Raw genomic sequence first — 19,960 nt, forward strand, 5'->3', positions numbered from 1 at the left:
CGCGTCGAAGATGGCTGGAGAGACATTCGGTCCGCCATTTGTAACACCGCTAGAATGTGAGTAGTTATTAAAAAAGAATGATGCAACATAGCACGAGGGTAAATGAGGCACGATACGACCGGGCGCGGAACAGGCAAAACTCGATTTTCGTAGGTAAAAGCACCAGCAGGAAGATCGAGGCCGCTAAGAAACAGAGCAACTGTACCGAGCTAACAACGTTCTATGAGAAGGACAATTGTTCACGTAAGGTCCACGTGTCACAGCCCGACATCTGTAAGGGCATAAACGGGAACCTTCTTACAAACGGGTGAGAGGTAATCCAGAGATAATGACAATGTTATAAGGAAAGAGCAACTGAATGGCGATGTGGTGAACAATGATGGCGAACCTGACAGCACACGCATAGGACATACGTTTTTCGGCTACGGATCTCCACGAAATCCAGGATAAGAAAGCTTTGAACACGGTGTGAGGTATAGGCTAGAGCGCTGCTTTGCGTAATTAACAAAGTTTTCCGAGGAGGAGTGGATGGAAGATGTCGTGTGTCGTATTTACAAAAACGACGATAATCTAGATTGTAGCCAATATTTAATATTCAATTAGCATTTTCTCAGTTATTCACTGAAAGCTTTTTGGCTGTTTGCTTTCGCCGATAACAATGATATTATGGCACGATACCTTGAGAAGATGGGAGAAGCCTACATCAGAATGAAGAGGGAAGCAAAGTGGGTCGAACTAGTCATCAACGCGTCGAAGACGAAGTACATTGTATGCAGAGGCTCAAGAGAAGACAATGTAAGCCACCCATCACGAGTTTGTATCGGTGGTGACGGTTCTCGAGCCACTTAAAAGGAAGCTTCCGAGCATCTTGAAAGTATGCTTCCAAGCCTCTTGGAAAAATAATTCCGAGCCCTTTGAAGAGAGGGTTCCGAGCCTCCTAAAAGAAAACTTCTAAGCCCCTTTAACGCCTTGAAAGTAGGCCTCCAAGCCTCTTGATAGACGCTTTCGAGCCTCTTGAAAAACCTTACGAGCCATTTTATGGAAGGCTTCCGAGCCACTTGAAAGGACGCTTCTAAGCCTATTGAAAATACGCATCCGAACCTCTTTAAAAAATAATTCCTAGCATCTTGATGGGAGGTTTTTGAGCTCTTGAAAGGAGGCTACCAAGCCTCTTGGAAAGACTCTTCCGAGCATATTGAATGGCGGCTTTTAAGCCCCCTGAAAGGAGGCTCCGGAGTATCTTGAATAAACACTTTTGAGCCTTCCGAGCCTCTTGAATGGCGGCTTTTTAGCTACTTAAAAGGAGGCATTATTAGAGTATCTTGAATGGACGCTTCTAAGACTCTTGAACGAAAAAATCCGAACCTCCTAAAGGGAGGCTTCAAGCCTTTTGAAAGGAGACTTTCAAGCTTTTTGAAAGGAGCCTTTTTTAAGTCTTCCGAACCTTTTAAAAGAAGGCTTGCAAGCAATTTAAAAGGAGGCTTCGAAGTATCTTGAATGGACGCTTCCAAGCCTCTTGTGAAAAGAATTTCGAGCCTCTTAAAGGGAGGCTTCGAGCCTTTTGAAAGAAGAAAGCTTCCGAGCGTTTTGGAAGAAGCCTTCCGAGCATTTCTAAGAGAGCCTTCCGAGCCTTTTGGGTGAAAGGATGCTTCCAAACCACTTAAAAAAAAAGGTTTCTGAGCCCCTTGAAAGAAGGCTTCCCTTGAGGCTTCTGAGTATCTTGAAAGAACGCTTCTGAGGCATTCGAGAGTACGGTTCCAAGTCTCTTGAAAGAAGAATTCCGAGCCTTTATTTCGTTTAAGGAACACGTTACGAACACGAACAGTTTTACTGTTATGCGGTCAAGTCGCTCAATGTTACAAAACAACTTGATAGTTTTTTCAGGTTTTCTGGAACAAACTTCAAAAATTCAAAATCAACAAAAATGCAAATGCTACAAATAAGCGATCATGGCCAGTGTAGTTGTACAAAAAACATCACGGCATATAGCACATTTCGATAATCAGCATTTGAAGGGAAACTGGCTAATAAGTCGTCTTTCTTATTAAAAGAACCGTACTGTACCGAACTAAATCAAAGTCCATATTGCTGATTTATTCATACATGCAAAAAAAATAACAACACGCTGACACCGCAATCCCCTACGCGCTAGAAGCGGTGCTATCTCGTCTGCTTACACACTGTCCTTTGTCTCTCGGTGGAACTTAACCCAACTCGATGAATTCTCATCTGCACCCGAGTTGAATAGATAAATGATATATAATTTTTCCTGCCCCTACCTCGGTTCTCGCACGAAGCCAACCAACCGCCCACCCTCTGCCAACTGCAACTGGGTTTCTCCCTGGGGCCCATCGTTGTGCTGCAAAGCAAAATCCTAAAAACGCTTTCGCATACAATGTTTGCTGGAGAGCCTTGCTAACTCGGTGTCTGCTGTGCTATGTTGCTGCTACTGCTGCTGCCGGTGGATTCGGTGTTGGCAATCCATTGTTGTTGTCATTGCAGTTCACGTGTGTGAGTTGTATGTAGCACAATTCTTGCTGCTGCTACTGCTGCTACCGCTGCTTGTGGAAAATTCATAACACAAATAGGCTACCACCCTCTCGGTGTCCTTTGCCAAACGCTGCCGATGCTTTGCTTCGCTACGGATATTCCACTGAATACTGTGGCATCGGGGAAGGGAGAACTGTATGTGTGCATGCCGGCCCAACCAACCCGCGCTGTACGTGTGTATAAACGTGAGAGCATAAAAAGCTCCGCCTCCTATTATGCCACCCCGCGTGTACCGTGCCGGCCCCAGTGCTGAAACACAGCCAGAAAGGAAAATATCGATTTTCCTCATCCTCGGTATCTTCCATAGGTACTGGAAAGCACGTGTAGTGGTGTAGTAGTCGCTGGAAGCACACAATCACCAGTGCACGGCCGTGCACAGCATGGAAAATGAGATGAAAATATCGTTGCTTTTGTGACACTGGCTCTGTTCGCCCGACCTCCCATCCGACACCCACATTACCGCCTCCTCTCCGATGCGGAACGGCAGCAAAAGCAACTGGATGCGATAGAAGCGTTGATGATGATCCTCCTGAGCAGGGGTTCCCAATAAGTTTTTCATCTGTCTCATAATGATTCTTATTGACAAACATATTCGTTGAACATAAAATGATCATGCTTGTGCAGCTTAACGTAAGCTTTATGAAACAATTTTGTACTGTTCCATCGTTCAATAAATTTAAATAGACATTATGATTAAACGTTGTTACATATAAAGTGGTACTACAAATCGCACAGTTTAGGAACCCCGTACCGCCCTCGATTGGATGGCGTACGAACCAGAGCCTGCCACATCGGTGGGTGCTGCTGGCAGTTCAGTTTGGTTTGGATTCGGTTCGGAATTCGGAATGAGGCCTTCAGGATAGATGGAAAAGCACTCATTTTTAATGCTTGGAAACTGTTCGTTCGTTCGGTCTTCCGTCCGCTCGCTTGTTTGCCAGCTCGATCGTCCACCCCGCCTGCCTGCCGCTTTCCGCTCCCGCCAGCTATAAATGTTGCGAGTGGGAGGATGACCCCGTGTCGTTCCTTCCCACCCAGCTTTTTGGTGGGTTTCCGTGCTCGGATAGCACAAATCTGCCACTTCTTTTGCCATATCCTTTTTTCCGTTCGTTCGCTGGCTGCCGGAATGAACGTCGGAGGTGGATTGTAATTTTATGGAATCAAGCAGATAAAGTTTAGCGTGGTGAATGTTGGATTTTCTACTTATAATTGAACGTAAATATATTTCACTTCGCTCTATGCTTTGCTTCGTTTTGTTCGCCAGCAGCTAGGAACATAGGTCGCTCGGTCACTTGGTAGGTTGGATAATATCGTAAGAACGGGGCGCTTTATCGTTTCGGAGTTATCTGTGGCGGGAGGGACAGAGAAATTGCCTGACAGCTACACGGCGGCATTCTCGATGCCGCTTCTGGTTGGTTAGTTGACGATGTCGTCTAGTCCTGCTTAATTATTCTTTTCATTTTCAGTTATTTCGAGTTTGATCAAGGAATATGGTTTTATTACTGTCTGTACAAATTATTACATTACAAATTTTACTGATTTGAACGCCAAGCAAACATCACAGAAATGCCTTTGCTTTGATAAATGTTTGCATTAAACTGGTATGCTGCTTGATGCAAGATTTCTACGAAACTATGAATTGAACTCATTACAGCACCGCAGGTTGCCATTCCGATGACGAATCTACTGCAATACACATCCAAGTTACATCCCCTTGGCGTCAATCACAATCTTCTGCACCAGACAGCAGAAATCGCTTCTTCGTTTTGATTTACCCGACAGTTCAGATCGCATGAGAAATTGAAAATAAGAGTTGCCTTTTTCCGCAACAAACATCGTTTTGCAACTTCGTCGTACTCGCCGTCCATGGGAAAGCGTACGGCAAAGCGGAGGGTGGTCGATCCCATCCATTTATCCATCCACCCGTCCACTCGTTCTGTTCTTGATTCTCGGAGGAATTGATGCGGACAATAAATTGCTCTCGACATTGTCGCTGTTGACATCGTCGTCCTCGACGACGACAACGTCGACTAGGTTTGACACCGTGACTGTGGAGAAGATAGAAAAAGCGAGGATTTTACCCTCTTTGCGACCCGCTTGGTAGAATCCAATAGGAGTCGCCACTCCAGCCAACTTCTGCCGGCTACGCTAGCAGCTAGTTGTTTCGCTTCGTATAAATGGTTTGATTTTCGTTTATCAACTGACTAGCATCGTCCGGTCCGTCCTAGCGCGCTGATAGGATCGTATAATGGCGAGGAATCGAACCGGATCTAGCATTTAGTAGACGATCCAATTTCATGTGTTTAGACGAAAGAATGTACTGTCGCAGCAGTTTTTCTTATTTTCCTCTAATTTACCTCCAACTCTATCAGGCGCAGACTGGTATTTGTTTTGTTTGTTTGGTAAAAAATAGTGTCCTTGATTGAAGTTGGCATATTTTTTAAACTCATTTTATCCGAGCTCGCATGGTCCTATGTGACACGTTCAGTCCCGCCAGTGCTCTATTAAACAAATATGCTAATTTTGGTGGTGTTTCAAAACGGTACGAGTTGTCGGCTGGAACCCTACCCTTAAAATTCAACCAAAAAGATCTAACTTTGCATTTCTAACTATCTTCGTCTTGTTATCTTTACACAGACTGTTGAGTAGAACGCCACATCATAATAAACAAATGAAACGAAAATTTCAATACTTTTGATTCATCCATACATTGGTTCGCCGACGAGGACAATAATGCATCTTTCTATCAGCCCCTCGTGATGATAGGTTTTTATTCCAATTATTGGATTGCATTACAATAAAAACATTCAAGTCGTAAGCCACTGTGTTGGGATGTTTGATGTGGAGTGTTAGAGAATGACAGATGAGAAAAATGGGAATAGGGATCAATACAAGGATGCGAGAGGAGCGGAAAAAAGAACCTATCATGTAACGAAAAACCTAGAATAATCCACCTAGCGGTGATGGTGCCTTTCTCGGGTATTATAAAACAAGAAAATCCATAAAAGTAACAAGAAATGCACATAAGAGAGGTCAAAATTGCACTTTAGGGAGATAGATTCAGTTATTTCCATGAATTCACATTTATTTGGTTCATTTAAACGCATCGCAGAAGTAAAAAAAAAAATTTGAAAAAAAATTCCGATCGGGAAAAAAATGGGTAAAATGGTGAAACACAATGTTTTTTTACGGTGGACTAGATACGTTGTTCGTATGGCGGAAGAGCATCAAGCGAAGAAAATTTGCATTACAAAACCCGATATAGGCTGTTGGGTTTGTAGTAGCCTGCGTAAAGGATGACTTTTCATGGATGAAGAGGACCTGCCGGCGCTAAACGTTCAGAGCAACTGGAAGTGGTTTGCCCAGGATCGGGTCCAGTGGAAAAGGATACTCCATTCAACGTAGGCTCAAAAAAGTCGCCCATCAAGTGTCAAGTAAGTAAGTAAACAGATAACACTGAATCAACGCATTTGGGAGCTATGATCGCAGTTTCTTCTGGCGACCTCGACCGCCTCAAAAGTATATCGTAACACTGCTTCCCATATTCGCCCTGTCGCGCTGGGTTCAACCCTGGGACCTCTGTGCTTCATTTTGAATTTTTGTGTGTTCAGCCTCTGAATTTCGATAGGCTCAGTCTAGAATTCCTAGGTTCTTAAAATCGTTCTAATGTTCAGATTTAACGATCTACTACGTTTACCAATAGAAATACTTTAGCAATTTTTATTGTTTTTATTTTATTTTTCTTATTCTTAGAGCTCCACTACCCAGACTTTCGGAGTTTCCCAAGACTTTCGAGGATTTCAGATTCAAAAGATCTTAATCGATTCTTGTTTTCCCTAAAACCTTAAAACTTCAAATCCTAAAGACCAGTAAAACTCTACATTCCAGAATGTGGGATGGCCATATAGTGGGTATGCCGGAAGAGAGACCAGCAAAAGTTATGTTTAGCAGAAAAAGACGCCGGCTCTAGGGTAGATCTTGCACTCGCTGGCTGTGTGCAATCGAGGAAAATGCGTGTGCGGCCAATGTGCAGGGAGACTGGCGACTGCCGTCTAAGAACAACAGACGTGGAATAAGACATTAGACATGTTGCGCCGGACAACATGGAGTGTATGACCATCATAGGTAGGTAGGTCATTTGGCATAACGACCATTTGGCATAACGAATGTCTAGCATAATTGAAAACAGCGACAAAAGTGAGGATATACACTACCCGCCAAAAGTATGGAAGCGCAAAAAATAGTATTGCAACACCTACTTTGAATATTGCAATACCCCCAAAAAAGTTTAGCATCACTTCAGAACTCCCATATTCCCATCGGATCTTTTCCATTTAGAATAATGGGACCTTCAACAAAATTGTTCACGACGATAAGTGCATTAGGCCGGACGTCAATTTAGCTCCCTGGGTGCCTTGGCCACCGGGTGGACATCCGGATGCTCCGGATTCTGAAACAATTTAATAAATGCATTCATTCCAGCGAGATGCGGTTTTCATCATCTTTCGTAATCGCAATATGACAGGAAAATCAATGCTGACTGACGTTTGCTTGACCAGTTAGTGGTAGCCTCCCACTGATTCTCCGGGAGTTCCGGAACATCCGGTAAAGTGGTCAATTATTAATATTCGTCCCAGAAAGCTGCGATTTTTTCTAAACGGTTTGTGGAGGCATTGTGAGAGAAAAATCAATGAAAGCATAACTAATTGATCCCAGGTGGTCTCCCAGTATTCCTCCGGAAGATCCAGAATATTCGGTAAAGTGGTCAATTATTAATATTCGTCCCAGAACGCTGCGATTTTTTTCTAAACGGTTTGTGGAAGCATTGTGAGAGAAAAATCAATGCAAGCATCACTAATTGACCCCAGGTGGTCTCCCAGTATTCCTTCGGAAGATCCGGAGCATCCGGAACATCCAGTAAAGTGGCCAATTATTTAAATTCGTCCCAGAAAGCTGCGATTTTTTCTAAACGGTTTGTGGAAGCATTGTCAGAGAAAATTCAGAGCAAGCATCACTAATTGACCTTAAGTGGTCTCCCAGTGTTCTTCCGGAAGATCCGGAACATCCGGTAAAGTGGTCAATTTTTAAATTACGTCCCAGCAAGCTGCGAGTTTTTCTAAAACGTCTGTGGTAGCATTGTGAGAGCAAATCAATGCAAGCACCACTCATTGACCAGTGGATAATCCAGTGAAGTGGTCATATTTAATGGTTTTATAATGCATCCCAGAAAACTGCGATTTTTCCTATACCGTTTGTACAGGCAAACCTCAATGAGTCGATAATGAAGACTCGTTTAAATATCGAGACGTGGAATAGAGAATCATTGAAAGTCTGTTTGAAGGGACCATCACAGTAACCCAGAATATTTTTTTCAATATGGCATATTTTGCCTCCATGAGTCGATATCGAGTCATAGAACATCAACTCATAGAGGTTTGACTGTAATAGTAATGTCAGAGTTAAATCAATGCGAGCATCTCCCATTGACGCCTGGTGGCCACCTAGTAATCCTCCGGGAGCTTTAGAATATCCGGAGATGTGGTAAATTTCTGTAATTTAATTCAGAAAGCTGCAACATTCTGAAAATCGCTTGTTGTAAAAATGTCAGAGCTAATTCAATATAACAACCAGTCGTTCTCCTCGGATGGTCCTCTAGAAGTTCTGGAACATTCGGTGAAGTGGTCCATTTTTTTAAATTCGTCTTAGTAATCCTCCCTCGTAAGTTAGATGTAGCAATATGAAAGCAAAATTTCACTGAGTGGTCCTCAGGAATAGACCTGTGCGCCGCCACCATCAAAATGAATTGTATGAAAATTTACCACGTCCAAATATTTTTTACAACGCCGATGGCTATTGTAGGTAGTAGGATTATGGATTTCGAACTTTTTTCCAAAAGAGCATTAACAGTAAAGTCAAGTTCAGTTTTCCAGTTTCGTCTAACTCCTGTCAGAAATACATATTTTCACCATGTTCATATGACATTTTTCCACTTCTAATGATGCAGAATATAATCTCATTTCTGATATAGTTTATAAATCGGAATCACCCAAAATTATTTCAAACAATTTTGTAAAAATTTCTTCAGATTCAAATCAGGAATATCTTCGAGAATTTCTTAAGAACGTTGTTAAAAAATCCTTCAGGAATTTCGTTATGAATTCTTTTAGGAACTCCTTCAGATATTCGCATAAAAATTCTATCGTAAAATCTTTCTGGAAGGGGAATTTCCCGGAGCTATTCCTATTCGTGATATAAATTTGATCTTCTCTCATACTTGGGATTACTTACTTAATAGTAGGCGCTTGCCCGGATTGAAGCAATGGTGATCGTGATCCCTTCTTCAACAGTAGACGCTTGCTCGAATTACGCTCGGCATAAGGCGATGGTGGCTGTTACCCTTTAAAAATAGATGCTCACCCAGATTGGGGCAATGGTGGATGTGATCCCTTCATTAAAACTAGGCGCTTGCTCGGATTAAGGTAATGGTAGATGTGATACCTTATTTAAAAGTAGGCGTTTTCCCGTAATAAGGCCATGTTGTATTTGATCCCCCTTTAGAAGTAAAAGTGATTCCTTCTATGGAAATAGAAGTTTGTCCCCAGAATACGGCAATAGTAGATGTGATTCGTCCTTTGGATGTAGGCGTTTTCCTAGAATAAGGTAGTGAATTTAATCCAGAGCAAAATTCTTGAATTCAAAGATTACTAAATTCCAAAATTCGAAAACTCTTGAATTACTAAATTCTTAATTTCCCAAATTCCCGAGCTCCTAAATTCCTAGGTTCCTAAATTCCAATTGGGAAAATTGGTGAATCCCAAAATTTTTAAATACTTATAGAACTAAAAAAACATTTTGTTATAATTTGGCGTAAACACCCATTTTTTAGATTACGACAGTAAAGTACCGAATTCATTGCTTTATATGTCTTTTAAGTAACTTTATTTCTAAATTCCTAAGTTTCAAAATTCCCAATTTTTCATTTTCTAAATTCTAAAATCGAGCTTTTTTAGGTAGTGTTGTACTTTTTACAACGGCGCGAGTCCTCGAGGGTTAATTACAAATTTCCTAAACTTCTCTATACCTGGATTCCAAAATTCATTAATTCCCATACTCCGAAATTCCAAAATTCTTAAAATATTACTTCAAATTCTGAATTTCTTTAAATCCAGAATTATCAAATACCCAAATTTCAAAATACTCATCTAACTCTTTAACAACTGAATGGAAAACATGTATGTTATAATTTGGCGCTAACGCCACGTTTTTAGATTACGACAGTAAGGTCCCAAATCCCAAAATTTTTTATCTACATTCCTAAATTTCTAAGCTTCAAAATTTCCATTTTTTTCTAGATTCCGAAATTCCAAAATTTCAAAGCTACAAAATTCCGAAATATCTAAATGCTTTAGTCTCAAAATTTCTAAATTCCTCAATCCCTGGAACCAAAATTTCTTTATTCCTACATTCCGAAATTCTAAAATTAAATTATCAAATTCCTCAAATTTTAATTTTTAATTTCCTAAATTCTAGAATACCTAAATTCCTAATTTTCTAAATTCAAAAATTCAAAGAAATTACAAAGTAAGCATTTGATTATTTAAGAATTTTGAGATTTCGGGTAATAGGAATTAAGGAATATGGATATTAAAAAAATGAAATTCAGAAATTTGGGACTTTACTGTCGTAATAAAAAAAATAGCACTTTCACCAAATTATAACAAACCTGTTTTCCATTGTTTTGATAAAGATTTCTATAAGTATTTTGGAATTTTTAGGAATTTAGAAATTAAGGAACTTTAGGAATTCGGGAATTGAGGAAATCATTAATTTAACATGCCAAGAATTTATGAGTTTTGAAATTTTAAAAATCTTTTAATTCTGGAATTTTGGTTATTTTGGAATTTTGAAATTGGGAAATGTTCATACTTAACACTCGAGCACGCGTGCTGTTGTATTTTGTACAACACCACCAAAAAAGCATCGCTCGCGGTACACAGCACGATCGAGCCTGCATGAGCGTTTTAGGACGGCGCGCTTATAATATATTCTTATCATAAAAAAAAACTCAAAATACAAAATTCTAAAGATTCTAAAATTTTAAGTCATTCAAAAATTCAAAATTGATTTTTAATCCCTAAATTCCAAAACTCCAAAATTCAAACTACCTACCAAAATTCTTAAATTTAAAAAAAAATATAATTTCCGAGATACAAAAAAAACTATAAAATATTTGGGCTACTAAATTCGTAATTTCCTACACTGACAGAATTTCAAACCATAAAGTCACGTGTTTCAAATATGATTTTTCACTACTTGTCAATCCTGTGTTATCCACTGTGTTAACACGTTAATATAACGTGTAAGATCCATGTTGGACTGGTATAGCTTCTCATATCGAAATAACGTGTTTGATAATTGAAATCGGTATTTCAAATTGACAAACATCATAACCATTCATATAAGGAATTCAAATGTAATGATCATGAAATTCAATGTAAAATAATTTTGAAAAATGTTTTCCACAAAAGCATTTTGGTGTTTTAGAGTTTTGTAATTTATTTATTTACTTCATTCTATAATTTTTGATAAAATACAGCATGAAATTTTACATCTATTGTACACACTCAAATTCAGATTTCAGCGCTAGATGCCATATCCCATTGGCGTCCGTCCGAAGGCACAGCTTTGGCGTCAATTCAGCTTCACTGTTGTTCTTGTCACACACTCATTACCTCTACTTCCAAGCTCAGCAATCGTGATGAACTCGGCGGCAGAGATGACTCTTCCTGGGAGTTTTTGCGACCTTTACCCGATTTGGCTCCGACGATCCGATGGAATTGTTGAAATACAATTTTCGGTCGAATGAAGGAATTAAATTAACTACGGGGGAATCACCGGACTTTCGATCGTTGATTTTCCGGTATCAATGAATAATTCCTGAAAACGTTTAATATCAGAAACATTTTGTTCAAAAATTCGTCAGTTTTTTTATTTATCCAAGCATTTACCTTTTCCACCTCACCACTGTAACTCTGTAGCTGACTGGATTCGTCGACCGGGTTCTGGTTACCGGAGAGTGGATTTTCCGTCGCTACGATGTTTATTGCGTGTCAGTGCGAGTATCAGATGTTATTCCGTGCTGTGAAAAAAATTAACTTATTGACGAGGTGTCAGCAAACTGTATGCCGTATCTGGAACCATATAGGTATAATAAATAAACTAAAATCAAATCTAGTAAATCAAACTTACGGTCGAGCAAAATAGCTAAAACCACGGACAAGTTTATTTCGTCCTTCGAGGATGCTTGTAAATTTTTCGTCTCTCGTTGCCTGATAAGCCTTTTTGGTAACTATGACTACGGTTTATTACAACATTCAATCGTCAAACACGTCCGAACAATGTGGCGCTACATTTGGTTTATATCCGTTACCGATTCACTTCAAAGTTTGGTGGATTTCTTATGAACGGCGGAAAAATAGAGTTGTTTACAAATTTAATGTGAATTACATTAGGATGTGCAGGTCAAACATTCGAAAATCGTTAGAAACTATTTAATTAATCATATGTTGATATCAAATAAATGTGTTGTATAAGAACATAAGGTTAGAACGTGTGGATTATTTTCAGTGTAAATTCCCGAATTCCTGAGATCCAAAAATCTTGAATTCGCCACGAGTTCCTGCGGAATTTTATTGGAATCGGGGGGTTAAGTTAGGTTCGTCTTGGTTAACCTTCTGTCTGTGCTCAAAAAAACTTACGTTGTCTGTGCTTTGGGGTCAAATTGACCCCAAATTGAAATTGCTATAACTTTTGTATTGTTTGGCCGATTTTGGACTTTTGAAGATGTTTCGAAAGATAATTTAATCATCTTTCAAGAAGAGATCATATCTCCTTTTGCTTGTAACAAAGCATATGTCTGAATTGAAAGAAGGCGTCTTATTCTCGCTTGACATTTTCCGGGCAAATGCATTCCTTGAAAGATGGCATTATATTCTCGCTTGCCTTTTACCGGCAAATGCATCTCTCAAAGAAGGGATCACATCTCCCCTCGGCTTAAACCGAGCAAATGGCTAAATCGAAAAAAGTCATATCCTCTTTTGCCATTTGCCGGGCAAATATATTCTTCGAAAAAAAGGGGTCATATCTTTCCTTGCCTTAAGGGATCATGTCTCCAGTTGTCTAAAACCGAGCAAATACCTGCATTGAATGAAGTAATCACGTCTTCTTTTGCTTTCTGCCAGACAGATGCATTCGTAAAAAGAAGGAATCCGTGCCTTAAAGCAAATATCCTAATTGAAAGATGGAATCATATCCTCCCTTGTCTTCTGCCGGACATAAAAGATAAACTATATATCTCTCCTTTGATGTAAAAGCGACAATAATCATAACGAATTGACATTATTTTACATTATTTCTGAAATTTGTGATTTCACAATTATTATACAAACTGACCATTATGCCAAACGACTTTATGCCAAATGACCTACCACCAAAGAAAAAATTGGTAAAACTTTTCAAATAAATCGGTAAATTTTTGCGATAAGAATATTTACAATGAGGAAAATTCCATTTATCGGAATTACTTGAGTAGTCTAAAATAATGAATTCACATATACCACCACCTAGCGGCCAAGCTCTAAACTAATCAATGCCTTATGTCAAAGCACACGCCTTCCTGCATAATCTTTTTGAGAAGGTGCAGTTCATAATGGGTAGGATTTTCAGATATAAGTAAAACAAGCATGAAAAATCACTGTTTTTGTACCCATTTTCACGAAAACCTCTCCCCGCGTTGAACCCGCCTACCTATAGTCAATCTTTGGTAACGACCTGAAAGATGATTGAATTATCTTTCAAAATTGTCCAAACAATAAATAAGTAATAGTAATTTCAATTTGGGGTCAATTTGACCCCAGAGCACAGACAACGTAAGTTTTTTGAAAAAAGGATACTGTAGCGCACATTTTCAAGATTATTCAAGCGAATTTGCACCTAGGAGACAGATCTTGGCGAGTTTCACCAAACTACCAAAAATTAGGAGCATCGGTTGAAAACTAAAAAAATGGCAGCCACTCAAAGTGGCCTGGGGTCATATTGACTTTAGAGCACAGACGAAAGGTTAACGGATTGCCAATGTGATAGGATTGAAAGGGTGGTATATTCTAATTGTATTCCGAAACGAGCCTTTTTGCTCATTTCGAATTCTGACAGTTACCTGCTAGAACTAATCAAGTAGGTATAGGGGATAGAAGATGGAAACGGTACGAAAGCCTATTTCCAGTTCTAACGATTGCTAGAACATGAGAAATATATGAAAAGATACAAAGTAGGAAGAATGAAACGGGCGTGGGATTGGACCCACAACCTCCTGTGTATAAAGCAGAAGCGGTAGCCAAAAATCTAAAAAGTCATGAATTCCTAAATTCTTCAATTTTCAAATTCCAAAATCAAAGTTTCGAAACACTAAAATTCCAAGATTACGAAATTCCAAAATTTCAAATTTTTCAAATTCCTAAGCTCTTGAATTTGTAAACGTCTTATTTCCTAAATTCTTAAATTTCTTGTTTCTTAAATTCCTGAATTCCTAAATTCTTAATTTTCTGAATTCTAAATTCGTAAGTTACTAAGTTACCAAATTTACACATTCCCAAATTGCTAGAAGCTCCCTAAAAATTAAAAAAATTAAAAAAATTAAAAAAAAATGAGCCACTATTCTAATTGATTCGATTAAGATAGCGACACGCTTGAGGTTGTGGCTTTCAGTTTTTCAGATCTGTAAGATCTTTGGTCAAAGACGGGATTTATTCCTAAATTCTTAATTTCCGAAATCCTTAAATTTCCAAAATTTATAAATTCCTGAATATATTTCAGAGGACCTAAGTTCCTAAATTTATAAATTCCCAAAACAATTAAATCCTCAATTAATTGAGTCCTAAATTCATTACTTCCAAAAATTTTGGATCCCCGCCTAAATTCCCAAACTTATGAATTTACAAACTTGCATATTCGATATCTCAACATAACTAGAAGCTATCGAAAATCAGTTCAGTTCTTTAACGTCTTCCTTGGAAGATGGTAACGCAGATGCGCCGCGAGCCATCTTCGTTTATACCAGAGACCGTCGTTCCATCAAGGGGCCGTTCACAACTTACGTAACGCTGTAGGGAGATGGAGGGTGTCAGACCAAGCCTTACAGTTCATGCACATAAATTAAATCATAAATGCAAAAAATGCTACGAGAGAAGGGAGGGGCTTTAAATTGACCAAATTTGAGTTATGTAATTTGTAAAAGGCGAAAGGCCCTCATCTCCTTCAACCTAATTGCATGGCTTTTAACAGAATATCAACATTAATTTCTTAATTTTTATTGCTATTTTCGAATTTCTTATATAAGCTTGAACATTGTGTTGTATAAAGTGTTGGATAGTTTCAACTAAAACGACTTCCATACAACCTGGTTCAACTTGTAGGTGCTGCAAAATGTACAACGGAATGTTTCGGCCAATGCTTATACTTATGATTAACATCCTCCTGAGTTCCAGATTACCTTTGAGAAAAAACTGTTCTCGTTGAGTGGTACAGTACAGACAAGTGGTGGAATTGAACTGGGAGATACTAACTCGTCTTATCACAAGTGTTGTCATAGATTTCTTCACCCTTTAAAAAAATTCTTGAAAAAAAAGGTAAAACTCTAATGGAGATGCAAGTTTTTAAAAACTGATTGTTACTGACGGTTAGTCATGCTCTTGCAACTCAATATTTAATCATTCTACAAAACCAGTAACTCAGATTTTAACCATCCGGATTTGACAGATACTCCACCCTGCCACCCTGTCAGTGGTCCGTCGTCGTATCGCGGTAAACGTTTCCATCATGATTGCGCCGGCCTGGCCGTACGTTCTACGAGACTGCACAGGAAAGCACTGAAGATTAAGTGCCTTTCGGAGAAGTAATATGCACCGGCTTGGGGCTTGGACTCGCTCGACATATGAACAACAGCAGTAGTATACTGACTACTGGAATCCCCTTATCGCATAGCAATGATGAAGCGACGGTAATGCTCCGGTAACGTTTTGATGAGTTAGGAACTTTTCGTGCCGGTTGGATAGAAGCGTTAAGCCAAAAATGAGTGAGACCGAGTGCTACGGATTTGATGGATTGGCAGCGATACCATTGGATTCCGGGATTCCAGTTGGTTTTGTGATAGGCATGAATATTTTTGATGCTGATTTATTGGGGTGATCGGTTGGTTCATAATTTTGTCTTTGTTACAAAGGCTGAGAGGATGCTTTATGTGAGTTGCGTGCGTGTCCATTGATTTTGATAAAGTTGGTGTAAGTTATGCGAGCAATCATCTCTGCATTCGATATATGCAGAAGAACCGTTTTGATTTCAGTTATCTAATATGAATAATATCTTTCTGAGCAGGTTATCCAAACATAAAAAAAATCAGAATTACTTAACCCATCAGGTTTTCGATGACACCTATTTTCGATTAGTGAATATGAAATTTCATTGGTGAACTAGACACAGTATTGAAAACAAAATATTTTATTATAACAGAAGAGATTTTTTTTTGTATCACAACTTACTATCGCCAGAAAATAATTTACACATACTCCGATTTCACGTGAACTTTGTCTTGAATAAAAGTGTACAACTTGAAAAAAAAAAACAATCTGTGACGTAGAAATGGAGGCATTATATTACAAGAATGCTGCCGGAAAGCGACAGCACGGGCTAAAAACATGTTGCGTCATATTTATATTTATTTTGGTAACACCGGGAGGATGGTATTCTTCCTGTTTGTCATTGAATATTGATTTACACTGGGCCATGCTAATAAAAAGTAAAATTTTGCTGTTAAACCACATATGTACTACGACCGGATGCTACTGGAAGCCATTTCATGAGGTGTCAACATCCTTTCCTAGTTGAACGAATTGATCAAATCTGAACGAACGAAGCATTCAATACAGCGCACTACTGTGATGCAAAACCACCAGCAACGCACTCAATATGCAAAATCAAATGTGCAAGTGCCAGGAATAAGAACAGAGGAGACAACATTCTGCTGCACGGTCGTTCGGTGACTATGCCACTAAATGAGCATGTTTGGGATGCAACTTCGTGGTTAAACATACGGGCGTTGGACATTCCGAACGTAACTCATAGGCAGGAACCGGTGTCATACGAAACAGAAGGCATTTCAATTATAATTATGCAAAGCATACCTTGCCTTTATTTCGTACACCCTGTTGGATTTTTGGTTTAACGAATACTGAAGGCGTATTATTTCGGTCCAAAGTGATGGCGAAAAAAGGTTAAATTGCGAAAGGGATGTTCGCGTCAGATGCTGCAAGCCGGCATGCTTCACTTCCTGTTGCTGCCCATTGGTTCAGTACTACAGCCCAACCGGGGCCCCACATTGGATGGAGCAGCAGTTGGAAGCTCTTGTTGGGGCCCTTTTTGCGTGTACTTAGGTATATATTTTTCGCATTTTATATCCTCGGCGGCGACGGCGATTCCACACTCTTTGGGATATTTTTCCACCGACCATCATCGTCGCAGGGGGACACTGGAATGGGATGTTTGGTTCTACTTTTGCTGCTGGTGTTGCTGATATTGGTTGCCGGTGTAGTCGGTATCAGACGTTGTCACACCCCCTTCCCAAACAGGGTTTGCTTTTATTTTGACGGTCATCGCAAGTTCTTGACCTACGTCTAGAAGGTTCCAATTGATACCGAGTGGCTTCTCCGTACAAGATTCGGTCGCAGTATTTGTTCAGATTGGGTTTGTTGGCTTTGGAAACGCTAATAGGTTCGAATGAATGAATTTTATCAAATTCATTTGGGAAGGCGACAAGAATCACGACGAAGATAACGATGGCATTCACCTATTATCTTTTAAGCACATGCTTCCCATCATAAATTAGTCATTCTTCAACCGAAAGTGCACGTTAATTATAATCTTTTTCTCGAAATTCCACTAATTCGAACCATGTTCTTCTACTCTGTATCTTGCTCACTAAGCCATAAATCAATAATTATTTTAAAAAAAGCTTTGCTATCATTAAGCACATTGCATAATCAAATTAAAAAATCGTAAACCATCAACCGAGAAGCGGAAAAGGTGCAGTTGCCCGTCCCCGTTTTTATGTTTCTTCAAATTGTTCCAAGCGCGCGCTCTCTTGCACAGGACAGGATAAACTTCTTTCTTCCCCCACGTCCAGGGTAAGAGGAAAGCGCAAGATTTATGACTTTCCGTCAGTGACCCAATCTCTCTTTCTCCAGTCCAAACGAAAAAAAAACCGTGACACAGAAGTTCATTATATATTCACCCAGCACAGTAGTTACTTATACTACCGATTCGAGAGAACTGATCCCCCCAATTGGGTCATAAAAAAGCTGAAACATGAGTTCCGGACACCGTCGAATGGCTCCGTTTTCAACCTTCACGACTGAACTGTTTTACCGGCAGCTAAGTCGCATTCCCGAGCAACGGTACCTTTGGCGTCGGGGCGATGTGGCAGTAATATGCAAAAAAGGGAAAGGGTTTTCAGCTGTTTGAGTGCTTTCGCTCGCTTTGCTTCGACTTCGTAACCATTAAGTCGATAGCAGACTGCTGCGGTGCAATGGGAGCGGCTTTCGCTCCTGTAACGACGAAAGCCCAAAGATGATTGTTTTATTACTCCACGATTTTTTTGAGTCCTTGCTTCGCAGTCGTAGCCAACGTTGTCGTCTTAGTCGTCATCAACGTACCCCTACGTAATCGATTTGAGCATTCTATCCGAGTACCGATTTTTATGGCCAGGTGCGTCGTAAAAACGGACTCACGAACGGGAGGATAACGATCCGTCGTTGGGTGTTCTCGTACTCGCGCTTTCGCCCAGTTACGTGGGCTTGTCAGAACGTTACCTTCGAATCAGAGCACCTAAAGCGACGGGTATGGGTAGGTTTTAAATTTTCTGGAAATAGACCATTCCGCGGGACGTTTCAGGCTTTAACTTTATACCATTAAGAGATAACATCTTTATTTGTCAGGGCAGTAGTATTAAAATTGAAAATGCGATTAGAGGTTGCGAGTTTGGATGTGCGGGATTCCTTGACTAAGACGAGACTTGCAAAGTCACTGCTTATTTTTTTTCTTGTTTTGACATGTGTTCTTCTTTTCTTCACAGTTGACCTTGGATTTTCAATTTCACATAAGTCCCGTGTAGATCCTTCTTAGCACTATAGAAAAGATTCTAATTTGGGAATTTTTAAATTTATTATGAAAATCATAATGATTTTTGTATCGAAAAAAAAACACATGTTCAAAACTATTTAATATTAAGCACCCGGCTGATTCGGAATACTCTTTAAAGTGAAAAAGGCTTCGCAAAACAAAAATCACGCGGAATACTTTACATGGGATCAAGGATGTTAACGATCATTCAGTAATTTGCGATCGATCATTTAGTAGTTTGTCAATAACACATTCCAGAAGCTGAATTTCAAAATATGTTGTATGGTGGACTTCTAGTGCGAAGGTTTTTCTACAACTCTGCCCAATAGTTCGTTGTTTGAATTCCACTAGTAACGGAGTTATAGCTATAGTTTCAGTAACTTGGACTAAATAATAAAAAAATTCCAATCATTTAGTTTAAGTTACTGCAACTAGCGCCCTAACTCCGTTATTAGTTGAATTCTAATAACGAACCATTAGGCAAAGTTGTTGAAAAATCTTCGCACAAGAAGTCCACCATACAATATGATTTGAAATTCAGCTATCCCAGGTATTCCACAATACATTAACACAAAAAACTGCTGGCTGCATCTGACAGTTCGTGACAGCAGCAGATGACGTTACATGTTTTCCTCTTCGCAAGTCCCGTCTAAGTTCCGGCTATCGGACAAGTGGCATGGGAAGGATTAGGCGTACTAAATAATCTATGCCTCTTTTCAAGAGGCTCGGAAGCCTCCTTTCAAGAGGCTCGGAAGCCTCCTTTCAAGAGACTCGGAAGCCTCCTTTCAAGAGGCTCGGAAGCCTCCTTTCAAGAGGCGCGGAAGCCTCCTTTCAAGAGGCTCTTAGGCCTCCTTTCATGAGGCTCAGAAGCCTCCTTTCAAGAGGCTCAGGCCTCCTTTCAAGAGGCTCAGCCTCCTTTCAAGAGGCTCGGAAGCCTCCTTTCAAGAGGCCCGGAAGCCTCCTTCAAGAGGCCTGGAAGCCTCCTTCAAGAGGCCCAAGCCTCCTTCAAGAGGCTCTGAAGCCTCCTTTAAACAGGCTCGGAAGCCTCCTGTCAAGAGGCTCAAGCCTCCTTCAAGAGGCTCAGAAGCCTCCTTTCAAGAGGGCCTGGAAGCCTCCTTCAAGAGGCTCAGAAGCCTCCCTTCAAGAGGCCTGGAAGCCTCCTTTCAAGAGGCTCAAGCCTCCTTCA

General features: G+C 39.9%; 1 protein-coding gene and 1 long non-coding RNA gene across 4 annotated transcripts in view; both read right to left on the reverse strand.

Annotated features, from left to right (window-relative positions):
- The window catches only part of LOC134221373 (trithorax group protein osa), a 535,812-nt gene that overhangs the window by 416,717 nt on the left and 99,135 nt on the right, over positions 1-19,960 (reverse strand). The gene's annotated exons all lie outside the window — the stretch shown is intronic.
- On the reverse strand, positions 11,304-11,989 carry LOC134221374 (uncharacterized). The gene is made up of 3 exons (XR_009982347.1): positions 11,797-11,989; positions 11,556-11,738; positions 11,304-11,484 (listed from the first exon to the last, which is right to left on the reverse strand). It is a non-coding gene; the product is annotated as an uncharacterized LOC134221374 (long non-coding RNA).

Source organism: Armigeres subalbatus, chromosome 3 (assembly GCF_024139115.2).
Source record: "Armigeres subalbatus isolate Guangzhou_Male chromosome 3, GZ_Asu_2, whole genome shotgun sequence".
Lineage (NCBI taxonomy): Eukaryota > Metazoa > Arthropoda > Insecta > Diptera > Culicidae > Armigeres > Armigeres subalbatus.